We start from the raw sequence: 26787 nt of genomic DNA, 5'->3' as shown, positions 1-26787 counted from the left end.
CTTGCGAGTGTCAACTAAGCATCCCTGGCCTGCTCTCGAGTTGCCATAGACAAGGGGATGGGAAACTGACGATGTAGCACGTCAGCTACAAACAGAAGCACATTCCAGGCATATTTTTCTCAAGGCTGTCTCCCAGGTTACCCACAGCAACCGCAGGGGAGTGATCTCTACAGCCTGCAAAAGTGTTCATTGGAGAATGTGATTTATGACAACCCTGTGGGGAGGGGGGAAACAGGGTCACAATTGGACCGTAAATTACATGAGGTCAGAGTTGGCTCCACTTGGGTATGTGCCGATATGTTGTTCCTAATAAATAACTGGATTTCTTTTGAAGCTTGGCTCCAGGCTCGTGATTTAATTAGGGCATCCATGGGATCCCTGACACCGAGAAGCGAAGTCCATGGGGAAGCCAGATTCACTTCATAACCAGGACTAACTTGGCAACAGACAATGAAGCCCTCTGTCACTTGAGAATTCAAACCAACAAGCACCTTCCATGTTAATAAGTGTCGATAAGAAAGGTGAAAAAAGTCTGAATAGTCTGGAGTTAGAGAAAGCAGAAGAGAAGGAGAAGAACTGGAGAGAATCACCAAACACCAAGATCTGCAAATAGAAGTCGGACAATTGTGGTGAAAGAAAGCAAAGAGGGCACCAAGATCAACAGGTGTTTTTGGGTGCAACCCACAAACATCTGGACAATGCTCAAATGCCACCAGCATTGACAAAAATCACCATCAGTCAATTTCAAAAGTCAGCTTTGCTTAGAACTTGACTTTTAACTCTATGAAATATCGCAAATCCTCCGGGACGTCATTATGAGTCAAGATTGCTCACTTCAAGGCAATGGTTTGTCTTCTGACCACCTTCGTCCACCCTGCAAAACATTTTTCTCTACAATCATTTAAATCATCCCAAATGCTTTCTCACACAAATAAGGAATAGTGCAACTTTGAACGGTCACTAAATGAAGTGTTGTAAATTGAGGACTACTTGTATTACCTGAACCAAACACAACGCTCACATGCTGTCTGAATTCGGTTTCATCCCTTACGAGGTTCATTTGGCCATTGCACATACAAAAAGAGACCGGGGAAAGGGGAAAGCAATGGACAGGAACTTTGAAATATTAAGAGGAAGGGAGGAAGAAAGGAAACTGGATGGAAGAAAGGAAAGTGGGAGAGATGGTGGGAGGGAGGAAGGAAAGTAGATGGAAGAAAGGAAAGCGAGTGGGAGGGAGGAAACTAGAGGGAAGAAAGTGGGATGGAGGGAGAGAGGGAGGGAAGGAAGGCAATTAGATGGAGGAAAGAAAAGAGGGAGTGAGGAAGGAAACTGGATGAAAGAAAGGAAAGCGGGAGAGAGGAAGGGAGGGAGGAAGGAAGAAAAGAAGGAAGAAAACTAGATGGAAGAAAGTGGGATGGAGGGAGAGAGGGAAGGAAGGAAATTAGATGGAAGAAAGGAAAGAGGGAGGGAGAGAGGAAGGAGAGTGGGAGGGAGGAAGGAAACTGGATGGAAGAAAGGAAAGCGGGATGGAGGGAGAGAGGGAGGAAGGAAACTGGATGGAAGAAAGGAAAGCGGGATGGAGGGAGAGAGGGAGAGAGGGAGAGAAAGGAAATTAGATGGAAGAAAGGAAAGAGGGATGGAGGGAGAGAGGAGGGAGGGAGGGAGGGAGGGAAGGACCACCTGTTACTGTCACATTGTTTATCATAACATTTGTTGTATTCATTTCTTGATTAGTCACTCCTCTCTCTTCCTTTTCATTTCTTATATCTGAAATTCAATTCCAGCCAAGCTGGGCAAACAGCCAGCCAATTTTGGACTGGCTGCCAACAGAACCGAATTTGTGCTGGGCATGTTGCAATTTGCTTTCCAGAAAACTTCAGAAAGGACTACGAAAGCAAATCTTCTCCTCTATTTGGCCACCTCCTGGCCACGCTTCCTTAATGCAGAAAATTGACACATGCTACCTGGACTGTAACTCCACCTCTCTTGAGGATGGTGACATTATCCGGGTGGTGCACTGATCCAAACAGTGGCAGAGTTTACAATCCAAAGGTCTGGATTTCTGTTTTCCCACTTCGGACGTTGAAACTCTATAAGCTTGGATGATGATGATGATCATGGTTATTTTGACCCTCTGAAGCTACGATCAATTTCTTTAACCTGCTACAATCTATTCCTCATGTCACTTCTCCCCCTACTAGTCAGAAGCACATGAAGAACAGAACAACAAGAGTTGGAATGGATCTCAGAGGTCTTCCTAGTCTAACCTCCTACTCAAGGAGGCGACCCTATCCCCTTTCAGACAAATCATTGTCTAATGTCTTCTCAAAAAAAGAGGGTAACAGGAATACCCTGTTACCCTGAAAATAAGCCCTCCTCAGATAATAAGCCCAATTGGGGCTTATAATCGAGCACATGTGCTAAAATAAGCCCTCCCCGAAAATATTGCAACACAGCAACAGCCATGAGGTGACCACACTCGCCGCCTTGTGCACCTCAAAAATAATAAGACCTTGCCAAAAATAAGGCCAAAAGGGGTCAAAAGAAAATAAGGCCCTGTCTTATTTTTGGGAAAACACGGTAGTTGTGGTCAAAGTAGAAAGAATAATTGCTTCAGCTAATTGGAGATCAAGGCTTCTTTGCACATCTAAGTCTTTTAAGAGTCAACCATGTCATAATCAGATCACAATTGATCAGGAACAATTCGGCAAGGAAAGACAGTGAGAAATCGAACCCACTTTGGGTTCGAAATGGCACCGATACACGAGATCTCCGTGCCCAAATCCTCAATGCTTCAAGAATGTAAATGGGAGGGTTTTTCCCAAAGTCTGGCAAGCAAAACTCAGTGATGAATTTTCAGAATCATCTTCTCTTCTAATGTTGAAGCGTAACAGCAGGGGCTAAACGGTCCAGAGGCTTGATGATGGGGAGAAAACGGAGCAATTTAGGGCTGTTGCAAAACCTGCTGAAGCGCCCCGGACAAAAGGCCCGTTCCCCCTTCCCAGATTTTCTTCACCATGGTTACCCAAACCCAATAAATCAAGGACAAAAGCATTTGGTCCGAGGTCTGGTTTTAAGCGTGCAGGTTTCCCCAAACAAAATCGCCCCAGGGAAGACGACCACCGGGTTTCAAACCAGAACTCCAAGACAACCCCCAGATGTATTTTAATCACGACAGCAACAACAACCATCTGACAAGCATCCTCTACAAATAAAACGATCGGCTGCAGCTTGCCAGGGAAGTGAATAGATAGATAGTCCCTTCCCTTCCCTTCTTCGGCATCTGACACACTTCTACCCACAATGCTTTCCCTCCCTCCCTCCTTCCTTCCCTCTCTCTCCTGTGTCACGCACGTGCACACACTTCTCCCCCCCCCACCGCCCCCCACACACCACACCACCCTCGGAGTGGCTAGACCGGAGCACACACACCCTGAAACTCCCCACATGCCTCTTCCCCCACCCCCTCTGAAGACAGCAACTTACCCACAAGTTATTTTTCATTCAAAACCTTAACCGGCTTTTGCATGCCACCGTGGGGAGGGAGGGCTGGGTTTTCTCCCTCCCTTTTCTTCACGGGCATAGAGGAGAGGAGGAGGAGGGGAGGAGGAGGAGGAAGGGGGAAAGAGCCAGGCCCATATGGCTGGGAAGACTTGGAGCGGCAATCATGTGGTCCAGAACAAAGAAAAATAGGGGGCTACCTTAATCTCGGGACCAAGCAGCTTGGAGCTATTTGCAAGCCTGGGTTGGTTCCCCCCTGAAGGATGGGCATCCTGCTCGCTGCTGCTCAATGGCTTTCTTTTTTCCCCCCTTCTTCTTCTTCTTCTCCTTCCCCTGTCCAGCACACACACACACACAAACACTCACACACCCATCAATTATGCATTGCTTGTCTCCCGGTTTCCAGGCGAAACCAATCACAGATGGAGCCTTGCTAATGGGCTCCCGCTGTACTTGCCAAGCGGTGATTTGTGTTTCCAGCAACAACCCTCCCGAGACAATGAAAAGAGAATCAGGTTCGGCTTGCCAACTTCCCACGTCTGCGCGGACAGACCTGAAAGGAGCAAGGGGGCACTGGCTAGACTCCCGCCAGGCAGGAATGGGGTGGTGGGGTTGAGGAGCAGGGAGGGAGGGAGGCTCCTGGACTCCGCTCTCCCTCCCGCCCACAAGGAGCTGGGGAGGGGGGGATCCCAACCAAGCCCACCAAACCCCTCGGAAAAGTCTCACCTCTGCTGCGTCTTCCTGGCAGGGACGCTTTCTTTCTGGAGTGTCTAAAAGCCTGTTCTGGTCCTCGCCCATTCTATCCATCACTTACGCGGGCGTCTCAATGCATGAGACCCCCTCCACCAACATAGATACACGCGCGAGACAAGCCGACACAGTCCCTTTGCCAAAAAGGGGGAGAGAGAGAGAAGGAGGAAAGGAAACCCAAGGATCTCGCATTTCAAACTTGCCAGGAGGGGTGGGGGAAGATTGGGACAAAGAGCTGGCTCCCCAGGACTCAGCCAAGGAACAAGAGAGAGAATCCTCTGCCATCAATTCATCAGGAAGCCACACTTGTTTGAGCGTGCTAGCAAACCGTTACAGGGGGTCCTGTCTCAAAAGGACTCCCATTTGAGACACCACCGTTGGCCGACAGGATCTCCCGCACCCACCCATCCACCCACCCTTCAGAGATACCGTTGATGAAATCTATCCAAGTCGTCATGTTAAGTGAAGCGCCCGGAGGACGGAGGTTCTGCTTTTGGGAGAAGGTGCAGGTGCTGTTCAGGGCTTCCAGCATGAAGCTGGGATTCCACCCCCCCCCCGGAAAGGAAGGAATGAAGGGGTTAGGGGCCACCTGTACAAAAGGGGGGACACATTCATCTTGGCAGATGATTTGGGCAGGGAGAAGAAAAGGAAGCTGGTTGTTATCTCCTTTAGAACGGCATCTGAAAATTAGGTTGGGCTGCAGCTGACTATTAGTCTGACTGTATTCATCACGTAGAGCCCTTGGGAAAATCCAATGTTTACTCTAGTTTATATTCGTTAATTCTTTAAATGAGAAGTAGTGGCAGTTCAGGGTCTGCCTATTTCATTCTTCTAGAACCAGATTTTTGATATGGTTAAATGACTAAATCAATAAAGGTCTATTCTATTCCATTCCATTCCATTCTAATTATTTTATATCTATTCTATTCTTTTTCTATTCAATTTCATTCTATTCTTCATTTCATTCTATTCTTCATTCAACTCCATTCCATTCCTTTCCATTCTCTGTTCTGTTCTATTCCATTCCATTCTCTGTTCTGTTCTGTTCCATTCAATTCTTCATTCCATTCTATTCCATTCCATTCTCTCTTGTGTTGTGTTGTGTTCTATTCTATTCTTTTTCTATTCCAATCGATTCTATTCTTCATTCCATTCTATTCCATTCCCTGTTTTTTTTTGTTCTGTTCTGTTCTGTTCTGTTCTATTCTGTTCTGTTCCGTTCCGTTCCATTCCATTCTTCATTCCATTCCATTTTCTGTTCTGTTCTCTCTCCCCTCTCTCTTCTGCTCTACATTCTGTTCTGTACTATTATTATCTAGCAACATGGAAGCATCTCATTAACTCAAGGTGAGGTCAAGAAAACTAAACAGGGATGACCTGGCTAGTGCTTAGATGGGAAAAGAGCAGGAAGCTATGAATCATAAACTAAATTGGGAAGTTGATAACACATCCTGGAAGACCACCATTAAGAAAATCACGTGGAGACATTCATGAAGTCAACATGTGCTTCATGGAAAGGCGATATTTCTTTTGACATTATTCTTGAAGACACATAACAGGAAAGGATCAATAGTCTTTTACGCCTGAAGAAAGCATGGAATTCTACAGCAATCAAATTCAGAAAATCTTCAATTGGATTCTCATTATCTTGATAACCCCACTACTCTTATCTCCTGAGAAAATAATAAGCATGGTATTTAAAACATGACCTCATATTCCAGATTCCATTCCATGTTGGAATTCCAACCCTTTAATATGTGCAAATAGAGTTTAAACTCTCAGAGAAGACAGAGAACTGGTGAGGGATGAGTTTGGATCATTGGGATGGCATCTAATGCTCTGTAAAGTTCAATTTACCTTTGGTGCTATCAGAACAAATATTAGCTTAGTGCAGTTACTCATCACTCAAAAGTTCAATGGGTCACTGAATTCAGTCCATTTCCTCTGCAGAATCTGGATAGCCTGGCCGAACTTTAGAATGTCTGAATTGATTAAAATAGACTGTACATAGAGTCTGATGCAAACAATGTAATGCCCCTAAAATTGCTAGTCTCAATTCAGGAACAAATCTGATTTGCATGAGAAACCTACAGTAAGTTCAGAATGATGCAATGTCTTAAACTAACTCCTGACCTTGAGATTGTCATACCCAGAGCTGTAAACCGACACAAAGCACATCACTTATTCATTACATTATTGTGGTTTCAATTCATTCATCCTTTGCTTTGAAGTTCTCGCTTTCAAGTCAAGTTCTTACTGACTTCAGAGAGATCTCCTTACTTTCATCTTAGCAATGGGTCCGAAGTGGTTTCCCACTGTTAAATTTCTTTTCACCCCTACCTTTCCGTCAAGAATCCAGTTATGACATCTCCTGCTGGTCTCTAATATAAGTATTAACAGGCTCTAAATATTCACACATAGCTTTAAAAAATAACTCAACTAAGCTTACCAACACCGGTCAGATAATTGTGACTATTATTTGTTTACCTGGTGCATTATCTTGGTTTTATGGATTGTATCCTGTATGAAATTATCTGGGGAGTGGACTGTGTGTGTGTATGTTTGTGTGTGTGTGTGTGTGCATGAGAGAGAGATACATAGATGATAGATAGATAGATAGATAGTAGATAGATAGATAGATAGATAGATAGATAGATAGATAGATAGATAGGTTAGAGATAGATAAATAGACAGAAGGATGGATGGATGCGTTAGAGATAGCTAGCTAGCTAGCTAGCTAGCTAGCTAGATAGATAGATAGATAGATAATGATGATAGATAGATAGAAATGGATGAGAGTTAGATATAGATAGACAGACTGACAAACAGATCAGACAGCTTTATGATAACTAGAAAATGAGTGGTCCTAACATCCAAAATAAGGGCCATAAACTGGAAATCAGTACAGTACAGCTTCACATGCAATAATCAACCCTGTTTTTGGAAGGGCAGATACTAATATTACCAATGCTCAGTTTGTCCTTACTGTTCAATATAGCTTTTTTTTAAAAAAATGTATTTCAATATCTCACAAAGAAGTGGAGTCAACCTATTCTCCAAAGAACCAGAAGGCAGGAGAAGACGCAACAGATGAAAACTAATCAAGGAGAGAAGCAACCTAGAATGAAGAACTCTTCTGACAGTGAGTACAATTAACTAGTGGAACAGCTTGCCTTCAGAAATACAATGCTTCCCAGAAGATCTGAATGTGCCCTTCTATTTTCCATGATAAAAGTTGGCTGACCCTCTAAAGTTGGCCAATAACTGGGATTAGACATGAGATTTCTCATAGAACTACCAAATATCCTTCTATTAGAATATTGCCTACTCAAGTCCTTCTGATAATCTTGTGTGTTTATCATTATTTTTACCTACAGACCTGTTACTAAAGATAACAGTTCCCCTCACACATATGTGCTAGTCATTCCCGACTCTAGGGAACGGTGCTCATCTCCGTTTCAAAGCCGAAGAGCCAGTGTTGTTCAAAGACGTCATCTAGCTGGCATGACTAAACGTCGAAGGTGCACGGAACACTGTTACCTTCCCACCAAAGGTAGTCCCTATTTTTCTACTCACATTTTTCAATGCTTTCAAACTGCTAGGTTGGCAGCAGCTGAGACAAGTAATGGGAGCTCACTCTTACGCAGCGCTAGGGATTCGAACCGCCGAACTGCCGACCTTTTGATCAACAAGCTGAGCAGCTTAGCCACTGAGCTACTGCGTCCCTGCGACCTGTTAGTAACAGATGCAAATTCTGACCTCCCACTTTAATATTTTATACCAAGGGCTTTTGATTGAATGTATTTCCCCTTGATGTTTGCACCATTTTTCCATCTCCTCCTGTGAAAAAGACTTTTGGACTTCATGTTTAAATCTCTTTAAGGATATCCCAACCGCTTCTCTCTTATCTTTTGAAGTGGACATGTTTTAGAGATGTCAGCTGCCTAACTAGAAATAATGTACTTGCTTTTCCTCTGAGAAATCTACAGTAGGTTTCTAATCCCACGTTGCTTCTCAAAATACCAGCTTCTCTGATGACATTTGAGTCACCGCTGTCAGAAGAATCTGGCAGCCTATCTAACTGGATTAAAACCTACTTCACAGCGTATTGCATTTTTTAAAAAAAATTCAAGCTTTTTATTTTTTATTACAAATTTTGACATGATTTATAAACAAAGTGTTATCAGGGTTTTTCCTTTTATATCCGCTCATATACGACAATCCATTTTATATCATAATTCTGCTTTCAATCTCAGCCACATTATTCTCTTTCCATATTTTTAATCTTAAACTTTTTCTTCTTAGTACATAAACAATATCATTAATTGCCCCTTCAAAGTTAAACCAAATTATCATTTCTATTTCATCTGTTGGTTTATTTTACTGTAAGTAGCATTCATCATCAACTTCAGTTTTTACATAGAGAGCATTTAACTTAATTAATTATCCACAATTAAAAATGTTACTATGATTCCCTTAAATCTTAGTTGGCTATATACCATTAACAATATTAATATTTCCCTTTAATCTACTAATATATCCCTTCTTTCCCTTTCTCCTCCTCTAACCATTTTTCTTGGTCTCTCAAAGATTCCACTTCTTATTAATTTTCTTCTCTTCTCCCATTCTCCTATTTTTTTTTTTTTCTTTTTATAATTATTGTATCTTTCTTCAAAATGCCTTTTCTCACTTTTAATTTATTGTTCTAGCACAATGATGGCAACCCTTTTTCTTACAGCATGTCAAAATTTGGCACATGCGTGGACTATTGCACACACGAACGTGCCCTCTCAATCTCCCCGCCCACCTGCACATGAGCGTGCGACACCTAGGCATGCGCGTGCGACACCCCCAGGTTCCGGAGGCCTTTCCGAAGCCTGAGGAAGGTGAAAACAGCTTCCCCTGGCCCCCGGGGGCCCTCTGAAAGCTGGAAACTTCCAGTTGGCCCATTGGGGCCATTTCCCCCCCCCCAGTCTCCAGAGGCTTTCCTGAAGCCTGGGGAGGGCGAAAAATCAGCTGTCCGCCCCATAGTTGACGGATGGTTTGCTACCAAATATGGCTCCACGTGCCACCTGTGGCATGCATGTGATAGTTGACGGATGGTTTGCGCCCCATAGTTGACGGATGGTTTGCTACCAAATATGGCTCCACGTGCCACCTGTGGCATGCATGTGATAGTTGACGGATGGTTTGCGCCCCATAGTTGACGGATGGTTTGCTACCAAATATGGCTCCACGTGCCACCTGTGGCATGCATGTGATAGTTGACGGATGGTTTGCGCCCCATAGTTGACGGATGGTTTGCTACCAAATATGGCTCCACGTGCCACCTGTGGCATGCATGTGATAGTTGACGGATGGTTTGCGCCCCATAGTTGACGGATGGTTTGCTACCAAATATGGCTCCACGTGCCACCTGTGGCATGCATGTGATAGGTTCGCCATCACGGTTCTAACAGTTTTCCCCAGAGTTTTTTCCAGTCTTTTCACACTATTCCCTTCTTAAAGCATATTGCATTTGAACTACAGTGGTTTATCACTGGCAGCAATTAATCATAAAGGAGGTCCCCACTTTTCCAGGTCAAATTCCCAAGTGCTTCCGCAGATTATTAGATTTAAACTTCAGCTGTGACTGTGTGATGTCAAGTAATGTCACAGGAAAGCAACTCTCAGTAGAAAAGCAAATTGTTCAAAAGAGAACAAGGAATCTTCCGATTTGCACATGGGTCAACTCTTCAGAAGAAGAATTCTGGTAAGGAGCTCTGATGCCGAAGAGAAAAATAAGGCCAGCTGTAGGAAGTTGCCACCCACCCCTCTCCTAGAAGAACGAAATATTCTAGGAAATATTAAAAAGGCAGACTATCACACCTCCCTGGATGAGGAAAGGAGAAACATGCTCCACCTTTGCTAATAGCCCCAGAAAGGCTGGGCCAGCCTATCTACAAACAAAAGACATGGTCCTCAGGACACCATAGGATTAGCCCTCTACCCATCTACCAACGGAAGTTACCACATGGCACCTGGGAGATTACATTACCCAGCAAGATTCAACCAAGCTTGGAACTCAAGACACTACAAAGTTACCCCTGCATGGCCCCATGGGAATCTGACAACCACTCAGAATACATTTCTTACACAGGAACAGGAAGCTCCAAGGCGAGGCCCAAGAGAGGGTATAAATCAATTTGTCTCTCCCTCCCTCCCTCCCTCCTCTCTCTCTCACACACATCTTTTTTTTTGCCCAGGATCTCAAACCATGTGGTCCTGTCCAGCATTAAACCATCTTTTCAAGCAGTCTCCATGTTTCCAGTGTCTTTCTTCCCACTTGGAACTGAACCCAGATGGACGTTTCTTCCAACACAGCCATGCAACACCGTTTTGTCATCTGAAAGAAGAATTCTTATTCTCTCGTTTTCATATTTTTCATGGAATCACCTGCCCTTTTTAATACATTGATTTGAGCCCACCCAAAACAGGAGCTCAAGGGACAACTTTGAGGCTGGTGCAGATAGAATCCAAAAGAAGTTGGAAGAACCTTCTAGTTGTACATCGTTACAATAAAAAAACAAAAATGTTATTGTATCATTTGATGGTGCAATGATTAGAATGCAGCACTGCAAGCAGTTCGATCCTGACAGGCTCAAGGTTGACTCCGCCTTCCATCCTTCCGAGGTGGGTAAAATGAGGATCCAGAATGTTGGGGGCAATAGGACGACTCTGTAAATTGCCTAGAGAGGGCTGGGAAGCACTGTGAAGTGGTATATGTCTAAATGCTATTGCTGTCTATCATGTATCTATCATCAATCATCCATTGTTCATCCATCCATGCATCCATGTCTGTCTCTCTGTCTCTCTGTCTCTCTTTCTCTCTGGTGGCGCAGTGGTTAGAATGCAGTATTGCAGGTTAATTCTGCCAACTGTCAGCAGTTTGATCCTGAGCAACTGAAGCTTGACTCAGCCTTCCATCCTTCCGAGGTGGGTAAAATGAGGACCCAGATTGTTGGGGGAAATTTGCTGACTCTGTAAACCCCTTAGAGGGGGCTATAAAGCACAGTGAAACGGTAAGTGCTATTGCAATTTTCATTGCTCATTTGCATCAAGTTTGGATTTTCCGGTGAGGTGTGTATACTAAACGGTGGTGTGGTGGCAAAAGATTTAGGAACCCCTGCTGTAAGAGATTAAGGCACATGTAGTCCTCAATTTATAACCATTCATTTAGTGACCGTTCAAAGTTACAACAGCACTGAAAAAAGTGACTCCTGACTATTTTTCAAACATGAGGCCATTGCAGCATCCCCATCGTCAGGTGATCAAAATTCAAATGCTTGACAATGACTCACATTTATGACGGTTGCCATGTCCCAGGGTCACATGATCCCCTCTTGTGACCTTCAGACAAGCAAACTCAATGGAGAAGCTAGATTCAACCATGTTATTAACTGAACAACTGCCGCGATTCACTTAACAACTGTAGCAAGAAAAGTCGTAAAATGAAGAAAAACCCACTTGACAAATTTCTCACTAAGCAACACACATTTTGGGCTCAATTACGGTCATAAGTGGAGGACTACCTACATTTTATTGGGGTTACAGTTGGCCAGCCTCCCCCCCACAAAAAAATCATGAAATATTCATCAACATCTCAAAAAAAACAAAAACCAACGCAGATTGAAAGCAGAGAAGATTTTAAAAAGTTGCTGAACAGTTTTTTAAAAATGTGAAGTTAAAATCCTATTTTTAACGAGAAAGATGAGCTTGCTTAGTTTTGCATAATTCATTGCACGTTCATTTTGGATCAATATTTTATCTTTAGAGGAGCAGTGGCTGAAAACTCTGACTGGTTCATTCAGGCAAAGTCCTGACAGTTTTCTCAACTGCAACTCAACTGCATTTTGGGCTTTGCAAGGACAAGTGTGAGCTCTAATAGTGACCGAACGTTGCGCACACCAGCTAATAAACTGGTGCAAGTAAACCCTAAACCCTGCCACACCGTACTCTAGGGTTGTGATGGCGAACCTATGGCACGCGTGTCAAAGGTGGCACGCAAAACCCTCTCTGTGGGCACGTGCACTATCATCAACTGCTCTTCAAGATTTTGGCGCTCCGCCACATGTGCATTCCACTTTGGGTACTTGGTACTGAAAAGGTTCCCCATCACTGCTTTAGGGAATTAAGAGTGCCGGGAGAAATATCAATACACTCAGATATGTAGATGATACCACTCTAGTGGCAGAAAGGGAAGAAGAACTAAAGAGCCTCTTGATGTGGGTGAAGGAGGAGAGTGCAAAAGTTGGCTTGAAACCATAACATTAAGAAAACTAGGATTGTGGCATCCGGCCCTCTCAGTTCCTGGCAAATAGATGGGGAAGAAATGGAGGTAGTGACAGATTTTATTTTCCTGGGCTCCAAGATCACCGCAGATGGGGACTGCAGCCAAGAAATTAAAAGACACTTGCTCCTGGGGAGGAAAGCTATGGCAAATCTGGACAGCATCCTAAAAAGCAGAGACATCACCCTGCCAACAAAAGTGTGTATAGTCAAGGCTGTGATTTTCCCAGTTGCAATGTATCAATGTGAAAGTTGGAACATAAGGAAGGCTGAATGGCAAAGAATGGAGGCCTTTGAACTATGGTGCTGGAGAAGACTCCTGCGAGTCCCTTGGATTGCAAGATGATCAAACCAGTCAGTCCTAGAGGAGATCAACCCTGACTGCTCTTTAGAAGGCCAGATCTTGAAGATGAAACTCAAATAATTTGGCCACCTAATGAGAAGGAAGGACTCACTGGAGAAGAGCTTAATGCTGGGAAAGATGGAGGGCAAAAGAAGTAGTAATTAAACTGCTTCAAACTCGATTGCAGAAAATACGACATCAGCAACAGAGTGGTCAACGCTTGGAATACTCTACCTGACTCCATTGTTACATCATCAAACCCTCACAGCTTCTATCTCAAAATGTCTACCATGGACTTCACCCCATTCCTAAGAGGTCCGTAAAGGGGGCGTGCATAAGTGCACCAGCGTGCCTACTGTCCCTGTCTTACTGTTCCCATTAATCTGTATTTACTTCCTTTGCTCATGTTTATGTTCATACCTATTCTTGTTATCTTATACATGTTTGACAAACAAACAAACAAACAAACAAATAAATAAAATAAAAGACAAGCTATCCCCAAAAAAACCCAAGAGAAGGGAACACTGGTCTCTTCGGAATTAAAGACCTATCTGAAAAGCATTTGCTAAAGTCCTAAAGTTGAAACAGCGGTGAATTAAAAATATACTTTCCAAAAATCTTTCAGGGTCCCCTCCAAAATGACAATATCAACCCAATTCCCAAACTCAGAATTTACGAGAACAAGATTAAAACTGCAATTAACTCGGTCTCTTCTCTCTTTAGTAATTATTCATATACCATTTTTTTTCTTTTGCCGATAATAACTCCATGCTCCAGGCTGTCTGCCTGCAAAAGCTAGGACAGAGACAGGAACCTTGCTAAATTGACTTTTCTGGCTACTCTTCTGCTTCCAGAGTTGTTTTCAAGGGCAGATGTCTAATGCTAGATGAGCAAAACGACAAGGCAATTAAAGACGAGTGTTCTGTCAGAAAAAGTACTCAAGGCTCTATGTCAGCATTTACTCTCACTGCAAGACTGTGCAAATTTAACTTTGGATTGTCCATTACAGAAGATTATGAAAATCATATATCCAACGAGGGCCATGCTTATGGTTTCCAACGTAAACTACTACTAGATAAAGTAGAAAAATGTGGGAGACAGCATCACCACCGGATAGATTCGTAACTGGCTGACCAACAACACCCAATATGTATTCCTCAATGGAACTGCATCTACATGGAGGGAAGTATGCAGTGGAGTACCCCAAAGCTCTGTTTTAGGCCCAGTCCTCTTCAACATCTTCATCAATGATTTGGACAAGGGGATAAATAGGGAACTCATCAAATTTGCAGATGACACCAACCTGGCAGGAATAGCCAACACTCCAGAAGATAGGCTTAAGATACAGAAAGATCTTGACAGACTTGAGCATTGGGTGCTATCTAACAAAATAAAATTCAATGGTGAAAAAACTAAGGTTCTATATTTAGGCAAGAAAAACAAAATCCACAGGTACAGTATATGTGATATCTTCCTCAATAGTATTAACTGTGAAAGGGATCTTGGGAGCCCTAGGGGACAACCATTTAAATATGAGCCAGCTGTGTGTAATAGCTGCCAAAAAAGCCAACACAGTTCTAGACTGCATAAACAGAGGGATAGAATCAAGATCACGTGAAGTGTTAATATCACTTTATAATGCCTTGGTAAGGCCACACTTGGATTACTGCATTCAGTTTTGGTCGCCACGATGTAAAAAAAGATGTCAAGACTCTAGAAATGAGTGCAGAGAAGAGCAACAAAGATGATTAGAGAGGACTGGAAGCTAAAACATATGAAGAACGGTTGCAGGAACTGGGTATGTCTAGTTTAATGGAAAGAAGGACTAGGGAGTTATGATAGCAGTGTTCTAATATCTCAGGGGCTGCCACAAGAAGAGGGAGCAAAGCTATTCTCCAAAGAACCTGAGGGTAGGACAAGAAGCAATGCGTGGAAACTAATCAAGGAGAGAAACAACTTAGAACTAAGGAGAAATTTCCTGACAGTTAGAACAATCTATCAGTGGAACAACTTGCCTCCAGACGTTGTGAATGCCCCAACACTGGAAGTCTTTAAGAAGATGTTGGATAGCCATTTGTCTGAAACGGTATAGGATTTCCTGCCTAAGCAGGGGGTTGGACTAGAAGACCTCCAAGGTCCCTTCCAAATCTATTCTATTCTGGTTATTTCTCCACAAAATAATATGGATAATTTAGGTTTGTTATGGATAATAATTTGTTCCTGGCATTTGGTGGGAAAGTTTATCGAAAGTTGTTGAAAATAAAAATAAATAGTTCCTCTTAAATCACCTCTACCAACATGCGTGTGGATACTGTTCAAAGCTAAGTGTCTGTTTTTGTTTGACTCTGACAAATTAGCCATTGTAGTGTCTGTGGAGATTCTCAGTCATCCAGGTCATGGTTGTCCCAAAGGTGCTTTTTCAGGAGGCAACTGGACTTTTCTTTTCTTTTTTCTTTGAAGACGTTTTGCTTCTCACCCAAGAAGCTTTTTCAGTTCTGACTGGATGGTGGGGAATGAAAGGACTTATACTCCTTGCAGACAGCTGGTCATTTGGTCCTTTTTAGAGAGTCATTGAGGCCACTTGGAGGTTTATCTGTGTCCTCAGGGTCACCTGAATAGTGCAAATGGTTCTTGTAATCTGCATTTTAGGAAATCTGTTCAGACTCTCACACCATTCAAAGGGTGCTCATCCCAAAGTGCAAGCCTAAAAGCCTATGACCCTGAGGACACAGCTAAACCTCCAAGTGGCCTCAATGGCACTGAAAGGTTTCTTCCAGCCTTATGATTCTGTGTTCTATATTTTGTAGAGTTCTCTATCCAGGTTGGGACACAAGGACCAATCTGCCATGTTATTAAGGCAGAAGTCCAGGCTTCAGAGCTTAACAATCAGCCTGAGTTAATATAGAAGGCTTTAGAGGTGATTGTTGTAGCTTGCTAGCAGCTAACAGAGCTGGTGGTAGACTCAGAGAGTGAGGAGGTTGGGGAGGAACATGGGCCAGTCCTGGAGTCTGGGGAAGGCTCTGATGAGCGCTCTGCATCGAAGACAGAGATGGGGCCAGGGCCGTCCGAAAGTTATCAGCTGCCTTCGGAGTTTGAGATCAGTGGGGCAGAAGAACAATTGGAGCCTGTTCCCAGTGTATGCTTGCGCAGAGCTGGCAGGTGAAGGGAATAGCTAAGGAACAAGGGTCGACTCAGGAGTAAAGCCATAGGTGGACAGTGAATGGCCCCTCCCATAGGGAATAAAGAAGAGCGAAAGGGAAGTGGAGTTTGCAGGAGACAATTAGTTCACTTAATTAATGTGAGGATTGTTCATGACTCTCAGAGACTCCCTGCCAAGTATTTTCTTGTACACTGTTGTGTTTGAAAGACATTGGTCTGGCAGCTCTCCAAGCCTGATAAATCTTTGGTTGAAAGACTGTTTGCTGGGACTTTGCTAGATGTGAATGAGAAGAATTCACATTAGCTTAATAAAAAGGGATTTTGTCGGGGACAAGAAGTCTGCTTCGTGATTTGGTGAAGCCTAGATCAGAACAGTGATATCTTAGACTGGGATACATAAGGAGAATCTCATACTACCCTTTCCATCTCTCCTTTGGCTAGGTAAGAAAACACCATCCCTTCTTTAACAAGCTCAAGCTGAGGAATGTTCTCTTCATTTATTGATGCAGTATTAAAAGAAGAATCAGAGAAAAGTCAAATTGATGTAAACGTTTCTTGTTTAAATGACGAGGTTCATTTTCCTCCAACATCTGCCATTCCCCCGTTTCTATGACGCTGAAAGCTACATAATAAAACTTTTGATCTTAAAAAAAAACCTTACACTTCTTCCCTAGGAGGAAATTATTTTTAAAATTGCAACTGCATTTGCTGGGAAAAGAACCACGGGTTCTACCAATATAGGAAAGGTGTTTCAATTCCCGGAAGCAATTTGATAGAAAGTGGGGTCCTTTAATATGGGAGTATTTTACTACTGTGAATAAAGCAACTTCCTCTGGGTTGGAATAGAATTTGGCAGGGTTTCTAATTATTACTTTAAAAAATCCTTTTATTAGTATTATTATTATGTTTTGATAAAACACAGGAGATAAAAATAAAAAATATTTAATAGCATAAATGTGTTGTGGTCTGCCAAAGGGCAGCAGAGCTGGCAGCAGAGTTGGACAGTGAGGATGTTGGGGAGGAACATGGGCCAGTCCTGGAGTCTGGGGAAGGCTCTGATGAGGGCTCTGTGTCAGAGGCAGAAAGGGGGCCAGGGCCGTCTGACAGTTATCAGTTGCCTTCGGAGTCAGACATCAGTGAGGCAGATGAACAGCTGGAGCCTGTTCCCAATGTGTGAATGCACAGAGTTGCCAGCTAAGGAAAAGGGTCGACTTGGGAGTAAGGCCATAGGTGGGTGGTGAATGGCCCCTCCCATAGGGAATAAAAAAGGAGCGAAAGGGGAGGGGAGTTCATTCCTGCATTCTTGCCAAGTATTGCAGCGTCTGAAAGATATCGGCCTGGTCACTCTCCAAGCCTGATAAAGGTTGGCAATTGTGAATTCTCTTGAAAGACTGTGGGAGAGGAAAGACTTTGCTGGGGAGGAATTTGCTGTCAATTAAATAAAAGGGGTTTACCGGGACAAGGACTTGGCTTCATGCTGCTGGGGAAGCCTAGGTTGGAACACATATAACCATTCTTACCTTTCAAAATGTTAGATATGCATTGGTCTTCTAGCCCTTATAAGAATCTTGCAGGATTGGTTAGCATAATTCCTAAGTCAAGATGGGGAATTTGGGCTAAAAAAAAAATATCCCTTCCTGAGATTTCATGACAGAGGAAAACTTGCAGAACTGTGGACTTCTAGATTGCTTGTCTCTCTTACTGCTCTACACTTTTACTACTCTAATATTAGGATTGAAGATGATAGATAGATAGATAGATAGATAGTAGATAGATAGATAGATAGGTAGGTAGGTAGGTAGGTAGGTAGGTAGGTAGGCAGGCAGGCAGGCAGGCAGCAGGCAGGCAGGCAGGCAGGCAGGCAGGCAGGCAGATAGATAGATATACAGACAGATATAGATGATAGATACAGATTATATATACAGACAGACAGATAGAAGACAGAAGACCAATACAAATAGAAGATATAGATGAGAGAAAGAGAGAGAGACAGAGAGAGAGAGAGAGAGAGAGAGACAGACAGACAGACACAGACAGACAGAGATAAAGGTTCCCCTCAGACATATGTGCTAGTTGTTCCCAATTCTAGGTGGCATGCTCATCTCCGTTTCAAAAGCTGAAGAGCCAGAGCTATCCGAAGACGTCTCTGTGGTCATGTGGCCAGTATGACTAAACGCCGAAGGCATACAGAACGCTGTTACCTTCCTACCAAAGGTGGTTCCTATTTTTTCTACTTGCATTTTTATGTGCTTTCAAACTACTAGGTTGGCAGAAGCTGGGACAAGTAACGGGAGCTCACTCCATTATGGGGCACTGGGGATTCAAATCACCAAACTGCCGAACTTTTGATCGACAAGCTCAGCGTCTTAGCCACTGAGCCACTGCATCCCAACAGATAGAAGACAGATAGATATAAATAGATGATATAAATTACATAGATAGATTAGACAGGAAGATAGATTCCTACTGATCTGATTGAATCTGATTCCACAGCTATTTTAAATCCACTCCACAGAGTTCTACCTGGCCCATAGAATCTCTTTCTAACTACTGAATTATTGTTCAAGGATGCTCTTTCACCCCCTCGGAAACTGTCACTGTGACATTAGTGCATATTCCTTCAGAATTTTCTTGCAATAAGCAAAGAGCATCTAAAGCCCAGCTATATCAACAGAGTATTTTGTTGGTATCGTTGTAATATACAGCCTACAGAAGAATGTTGTAGACTTCTTTGGAGAAAGGAGATTAATATGACATAACATTAAGGGTAATGCCTGTAGTTACACATTTTGGTCCTGGGAGCTGTCCAGATAAAAAGCTATCTTGAAACCTTGGACTACAGCTTAATCCTCTTTTAACTTGACCTCTTAAAAGAATCATGTTTATGTCTGGCCTGCAGCCATATTTTCTTGTGGATCTCAGGCCTGCACACTTTCTATTATTCTACTATGCATTTTTTATTGTGGGAAAATGGGAGGGGGTATTGTACGAAATTAGATGCTATGTAGCCATAACAAAATTCTTTCTAGAAAGCCAAGATCATCCTTAGTCTTTTCACCTCTGCACCTGACCAGAACTGGATGGTGGAACTGCCAGTATGGCAATGGAAGATTGAACCATGTGATGGACTTGTGGGTGTGGGGGCAAGATCATGAACTTTCAACTGGGTGGGGAAAACCAGGACGTTTTCAGATTCAGATTTTCCCAGATGTGCCAACATGGCTCTCTTAATAAATTGGACCTTGGAGCAATACTTTGCCTTGGACTCTGATTTACTTTTGGATGCTATTTGGAACCCTGACATTATGATTTTAGGGGTTTTCATTTGGAGTTTGTGGAAACCTGCAAATGGAAATGGAATCAAGTAGCCATTGTTTTCGATTAAAACAATAGAATTAAAAGTATATTGTTACATTAAAATACATTGGCTTCTGTCCTGTCCAGAAAAGCCACCCACAGTGACTTAAAAGTTAAAAATAAAATACTGCAGTTTGCTAAACGAGAATGGCATTAGTGCAGGTCCTGCAAGAGACTTGAGAAGTTGTTGACTCTTCCTAAAAAAAATGGGGTTACCTTTGCCCTGTTAGCTGTGTTGACGGTACCTTTTCAACGTCAATTCCATCCAATCATCCTTCACTAAAGGTAAAGGTTTCCCCTGTCCAGTTGTGTCCAACTCTAGGGAGCGGTTTCAACTCAGTTTTTTGGCCAAAGGAGCCAACATTGTCCGAAGACACTTCCATGATCATATACAGTATGTGAAAAGCACTCAGAATGCTGTTACTTTCCCAACATCGTTGTTGTTAGTTCCGGCATGACTGAATGCTGAAGGCGCACGGAACGCTGTTACCTTCCCACCAAAGGTGGTTCCTATTTTTCTACTTGCATTTTTACATGGTTCCGAACTGCTTGGTTGGCAGAAGCTGGGACAAATAACGGGAGCTCACTCTGTTACGCGACATTAGAGATTTGTGCCACCGAACTGCTGACCTTTCAATCAACAAACTCAGCATCTTAGCCACTGAGCCACCACATCCCTAGTAACCACAATAATAAAGATCAATTCTTTCGGGATCTACCCAAACCCTCAGGGGCTAGATAAGATCTTGTTTGGTGGAGACAAAAAATGTTATCGAAGATCTACCAATTTTTGACCTGCCAAGATACTAATGAAGAGATGGACAAAAGCCTTCTAACAGTATGGGAGAGAAACCTAGGTTATGAAATTGAAATGGGCAATGGTGGGATCTATGGAGTAAGACCATTAAACTTACAACTTCTACTGCATTCAAAGAAAACATATACAAGATGGTTTATAGGTGGCACTTCCCCCAACGAGATTAGCTAAGATGTTTCCTGGGTTATCTCCATTGTGTTGGAAATGTGGAAGAAAGGATGGCACATTCTACCATATTTGGTGGTCCTGTACTGAGGCCACGAAATATTGGAAAAGGATTAAAAAATGGTTAAAAGAGGTTACCGGGGCAAACATTGAATGGAGACCTGAGAACCTATTACTAAGCATCAAACCAGATAACATAAGCAGTTCAATATGGCATTTGAGCCTGCATATAATTGTGGCCGCAAGAATAACCTATGCACAACTTTGGAAATCCACCACTATACCGCCAAGATGCTTTAATTAAAAAGATCTACGAATGTGCAGAAATGGACAGAATGACGGGTTGGCTGAGGGACAAAGGAGAAACAGAACATTATCTTAGCTGGAACCTATGGTATATGTGGGCGACTAGGAGAACAGCAGGGACCTAAAATGGGGAAAGTTAACATAGGTACCGTAATAGATCCCTGAATCTTGCAATGAGAAGATGTGGCTTAGAGACCTAATAATGAGGAAAGAAAGAAAAACTGGGCTGTGAATGACTGTCACCGTGGGGGGGGGGGGGGTTGTATGTTTAAAACGGCATTTGTATCTGTATGTTCTACTTTATATTGTTATGTATGATTTGTCTTGTTTATGTCATTGTATTTATGTCGCTGTATTGTTTTTTCCGTTTTTTAAAGGTAATAATGTTTAATAAAAATTATATTTAAAAAAAAAAATAAAGATCAATTCTTCTTCTACCAGCATTCCTTACCATAGTTTTCTTTCCTCCAGATTAAATAAATCAGAGCTTTCTTTTTTACATGGTCCTTATTCTTATCAACAAGCATCAAAAGCGCAAAAATGATATGAAGAATACTTGGTAGAAAATCAGAGGAAAAAGACGTTAAGAGAAGGGAGATGGAACAAAGGTTAAAAAATCAAAATCGGAATGAAAGCAGAGAGAATCTCAATAGCGTGTAACGGGGGCAGGGAGATAATTAATGGGATGTTAAGAATTAATTGTAAAATGATATGATAATGCTGTGAAGCTCAGCTTTCCTCCACTTAGCTCCCGTGGAGCAACTCCTGACGAGTCAGAAATAGGAAGCTGTAAGGTTCCTACTGCTTTTTTTCCTCAAGGAATTCAGAAAACACCATTCTCCAGATTCTAAGGAACAGAAATGAAGACAGAGGAGAAAAGTCACACCGGTAGATCTCCCTTTGTGTCCAAATGTCCAAAACATCTGTTGCTGAGCGAGACATTGGTTAAATGAGTTTTGCCCCATTTTACGACTTTTTTGCTGCAGTTGTGAAGCCAATCACTGCAGCTGTTCAGTTAGTAACATGGTTATTAAGTGAATCGGGCTTCCTCGTTGACTTTGCTTGTCAGAAGGTCACAGTGGTTAGAGTGCAGTACTGCAGACTACTTCTGCTAATCACCGGCTGCCAGCAGTTTGGCAGTTCGATGCTGACCAGTTGAAGCTTGACTCAGCCTTCCATCCTTCCGAGGTGGGTAAAATGAGGACCCAAATTGTTGGTGGCCAATAGGCTGATTCTGTAAACTGCTTAGATGGGGCTGTAAAGCCCTGTATATAAGCCTAAGTGTTATTGCTATTGCTATGTCACTTTGCTCTTACTGTTGCTTTTTTGAAAAAAAGAAATCAGATAAATCATGGCTTGGTTTGATCTATATATACCAGACTTCGAATGGTCATTTCCAAAAGAATGTTCCACAATGTCATATTATGGGAGAATATTTTTGTCTTTAGCCACAATAAGAGATGTTTTCTATTCTGGTTAGGAAGAGTTAGTTAGTTAGAACAGTTTGATAGTAGAACCAATTAACTGGAGAAGTTGATTCCTTTTGAGTAGAGTGGAAGCTTGACAGGCATCTATTAAGATTGTTTGAATTGCCCTATATATATTAAAGTAACCTGATTGTAAACTGAAAGTGGCAGAAATAAAATTAGATAGGGGAAATATTAGAATATAAATGTTTATAGAATGAATAAAAATAGAAAGATTAGAAGTTTACATGTTAGGCATTTTTTAAATGTATGCTTAAATAATATAATGAGGATTACTTAAATTTGATAAATGTGATAGAGATTACTAACATTGTTAGCATGAATTGGATTAATATGAATGCCTATACATACTAGAGAAAAGTTTAGATTGGACAAGAAAGATAGAGATAAAGATGAGGAGCTAGGCATTTTTTGTTTATGTATGTTTGAACAATAATGAGTATTACTTAAATTTGATAAATGTGACAGCGATTACTAATTGTTACTGTGAATTGGATTAATATGAAGGATATCCAGAACTAACTCTGCCCACACTCAACATGGATGTATATTTTAAAAAATAATAAAAAATGTAATAATAAAAATAAAAAAGATTTTTTGAATTTGGATAGTGAGCAGAAGGCTGAGCTTCATATTCTAAATAACCCTAACCCTAACCCAGGGGTCGGCAACCTTAAACACTCAAAGAGCCACAAAGGTCCTAACCGGAAGTCCCCGTTCAATTCTGGAGCCAACCAGAAGTCCGGTTCCCCCACTATAGAGTCTAGCACAGCGTCCTTTTTCCTCTACCTGTCCTAACCGAAAGCCCTATCAATTATGGAACTGACCAGAAAACCAGCTCCTTGCCATAGAGTCTCCTTCTGGTGCGTTGTGCTTCCACCACCACCACCCCAAAAAAAACAACCCTGGAAGCTTCTCTCAAAATTTTGGCGCCGACCGGCGATAGGGAGCTACAGCAGAGTAATGAAAGAGCCACATGCAGCCCCAGAGTTGCGGGTTGCTGACCTCTGGCTTAGAAGTTACTCCAGGTTGGGCTCTGTTAGTCCTTAAAAGGACTAACAGGACATCCCAGTGCTGTTGTGTAGACTGGGAATCTGAAACGGAGGAATAATAATCAGAAGCAACAACAGCAATCTCACTTCAGTATTGCTGACAAGAATGTGGTGTCTCCTTGGAATCCACAGGAATCAAGCTTGATTCAAAAGGCTGTTTAATTTTATACCTTCCATTAAACAACTTTAAATGCGGCACTTATTTGAATCAATCAGTACTTCATACTGAATTTGTGAATACACCCAGCTGAAAAGCAGCTGCTCCACTGCAGATAACTAATTTGAGAAGAGGGGCCTGTATATAATAAGAACGTTCCTGTTGAAACCTTTAAAACCCAGCTTCTTTCTCTAGTCTACATTATTACCTGGTACCTGATATTCTCAAAACGCTTCTTTAAAATGCTCACCTCACACATGCTGAGCTGATAGTTACTTGGAAGAGAACTTCTGGCTAGCCCGTTCTCTCTGTTCTTATTTTAATCTCACACTGCTACTGCGACTTAATCACGGTGACCTTTTTAAGATTGCTTGGTGCTGATTTTATCTTATTCTAATAATAATAAGCTGCCTTGAACTGATTGTTTTGTTGTGGGTGTTTTGATTAATAATGAGATTGCCCTGCGAGTCCTCAGTATGTAGCTAATTTAGGGTGTTAAAATGAGGGCCACATCAAAAATAAATAACTACACCATCAGGTCACAGAGCCCGTGGACGGCGGGACAGCTAGCAAAGTGGTTCCAAAACACGCAGAATGATCTTACCTGTGTCCCAGGTGAGAGGGACAGATTATATCATATATTTGGAAATGACTAGGGTTGGATGAATGGTAATACCTTGCCAGGATATTTGGGATCAGAAAAGATTCCCAAAAGTTAATTGAGCTGATCTAGTAGTATGTAAAGATTAGGTCCAGATGTATATAGAGGAGAAGCAAAGTTTAACATCCAACAACTGAAAGAAACTGTGTTTGACAGGGTAGCATAGACAGCACCTGTCTATGAAGTCGCCAAGAGTTAGACATGACTAAAGGGTTAAAAACAACAATAACAACAACAGGCTTAAATACACATCATGTTCCCATTCAAAAGAAAAAAAATCATCACCGAAGGTGATTTAAGTAATTAGTGTAACTGAGTGCATTGTATGATACACAACACAACATCCGTGTTATATAATACACTGTGTGGTGGCACAGTGGTTAGAATGCATTATTGCATGCTAATTCTGTCAACTGCCAGCAGTTCGATCCCGATTGGCTCAAGGTTGACTCAGCCTTCCATTCTTCCGAGGTCAGTCAAACAAGGACCCAGATGGGTTGGGGACAACATGCTGACTCTGTAAACTGCTAGAGAAGGCAGTAAAGCACTGTGAAGCGGTATATAAGTCTAAGGGCTATTCCTATTGCTAATAGACTGAAAGGATGCTAGCAAATTATAATCTGTCATGGACACTAGGTTGCCAACACATTTTTTTATTGAAAAATGGAAGGCATGACATCTCCAACCCTTTTAACTTTTCAAGAATAGAAATCATCTAGGATGGAAGCCACAAATCACAAGCAAATACTGTAATGGCTGGGAGTGTTGCTTTCAAACACCAATAAATAGGCCTGGCTGATTCATGTATCCACAAATAAATGAATGCATCAATGAATTATTAAATCAACCAACGAATGAACGACTGAACACATGCAGAGTACACTATCCGGGTCAAAGTTCTCCACGATCATCACCACTTGGGTAGAATTTCTCTGGGATTGCTCATTCGCTCTCTATCAATTACCTTTTTTAGGTTATTTATTTCTCTTTTGATTATATGATATGATAGCTTAATTGATTAGCCTATAGGCCATATCAAAGCACAAGGTTCAAACACATATCGTCAATAAAATCTTATACAAACAACTTAAAATAAGAGTAAGGTAAAATACAATAGTTATAGGATAATAACTATATAATTTAATTTCATACAATATAATTTAATACATAAATATATAAAACAGAATAAATGACATAAAATTATATTTCGGTGTCACCCTTACAATCTACTCCAATCAGTCCCAGGTATGCAGATCTCAACTAAACCATTTGGTGCTCTGTTAAATGTTATTTTCAGGTTCTGGCCACACATAAAGTAAATTGTTTTGATATGGGATCCCAATGGGTCATTCGTTTGGCATATGGACCAAGGTAACTGCCTCTATTCTATTTTATATATTTATGTATTAAATTATATTGTATCTTACCCTATACCATTGTATTTTACCTTGCTCTTATTTAAAATTGTTTGTATAAGATTTTATTGAGATACGTGTTTCAATCTTGTGTTTTGATACATCCATGATGGCAAACCTATGGCATGTGTGCCCAAAGTGGCATGTGGAGCCATGTCACCTGGCATGTGCGTCACCTGTTTCTCTTCCGGGTTTTGGGCGCTCATGTGCATGTGACGATCAGCTGGCTTTTGCATGTGCAGCAGTGCCAGAAACTGGAAGAGTTTGTCTTCTGTTTTCCGGTGTGAGGATGCGCATCACCCAGCTGATTGGCGCGTGTGCATGTGTGCCAGTAACTGGAAGACTTGCTGGCCAGCGCACATGCGTGCTCTGGAAACCAGAAGTTCATTTTCTGGTCTGCGCATGCCCCCTGGGCAGCTCTTCTTCCCGGTTGCAGGCCAGTTGGGTGAGCACACGTGCAAAGTGCTCCCTTTTTGGCACTCGGCGCCGAAAAGGTTTGCCATCACGGGCCTATAGGCTAATCAATAAAGCTATCATACCATATTTCTTGAGACCCTTTGAAAAACAGAAATGGCAATCCAAATATCTTTTTCTCATCCCAGTGTATTTTTAAGAGAAGCGCTGTTAAGAGAAAGCAAACAAAACCTCTCCGCTTTACCAGAGACGCACAAAAGCACATTGTTTATGCTTGTCAAGGTTGTCACTGGCACCCCCCCCAAAAAACCCCCCCAACTACATCTGGAAAAGAACACCGGTTGTTCTACCAGCTGATTCGGTGTGAACTTGTCCCTGTTGGCTGCGCAAACAGCTAGTAACCGGTTATCCAAGGTCCAGGTCAAAACCCTGTTGTGCTGCCACTCTGCTAACCACCTGAGAAAAAAAAGGGGAAAAAAAAGAAAGAAGTGAAATCATCAACAGAGAGTTTCTGGGAAATCGTCAGTTGCTCGCCAACCTACCGCTGGAAGAACTCAATTGTATAAGAACAGAACTTGGAAGCTTTTGTTCCCTTTCTTTAATTTCTGCTAGGGCTGCACAGTGTTTCTGCTTTCATTCCTCAAAGCGCATGGAGTGTCTGCAGCCAGGGGTGGGATTCAAAAATTTTAGCAACTGGTTTTTAGACATGGCCATGATGGGGCGTGGCCTACTCAGCCTCCTGCCCCATGGCAGGTGGGGGGGCTCCGGAGGTTTCCCTCGAACCTCTGGGAGGCCAGAAACGGACCCATTTCGGACTTCCAAGAGGGCCCGTTTTTCACCCTCCCCAGGCTCTAGAGGTTTTACTCAAGCCTCCG

The 26787-nt window shown here is 42.3% G+C and overlaps 1 protein-coding gene across 5 annotated transcripts in view; it reads right to left on the bottom strand.

The window, feature by feature from the left end:
* Positions 1–26787, bottom strand: part of ZMIZ1 (zinc finger MIZ-type containing 1) — a 430799-nt gene that overhangs the window by 111611 nt on the left and 292401 nt on the right. For all 5 annotated transcript variants that reach the window (XM_032231512.1, XM_032231507.1, XM_032231509.1 and 2 more), the window contains exon 7: positions 26263–26368. The gene's annotated coding sequence lies outside the window, so the exon portion shown is untranslated. The remainder of the gene's footprint in view (positions 1–26262; positions 26369–26787) is intronic.

This window comes from Thamnophis elegans, chromosome 15 (assembly GCF_009769535.1).
Source record: "Thamnophis elegans isolate rThaEle1 chromosome 15, rThaEle1.pri, whole genome shotgun sequence".
Classification (NCBI taxonomy): Eukaryota; Metazoa; Chordata; class Lepidosauria; order Squamata; family Colubridae; genus Thamnophis; species Thamnophis elegans.
This window is presented reverse-complemented; position numbering and strand designations above follow the sequence as displayed.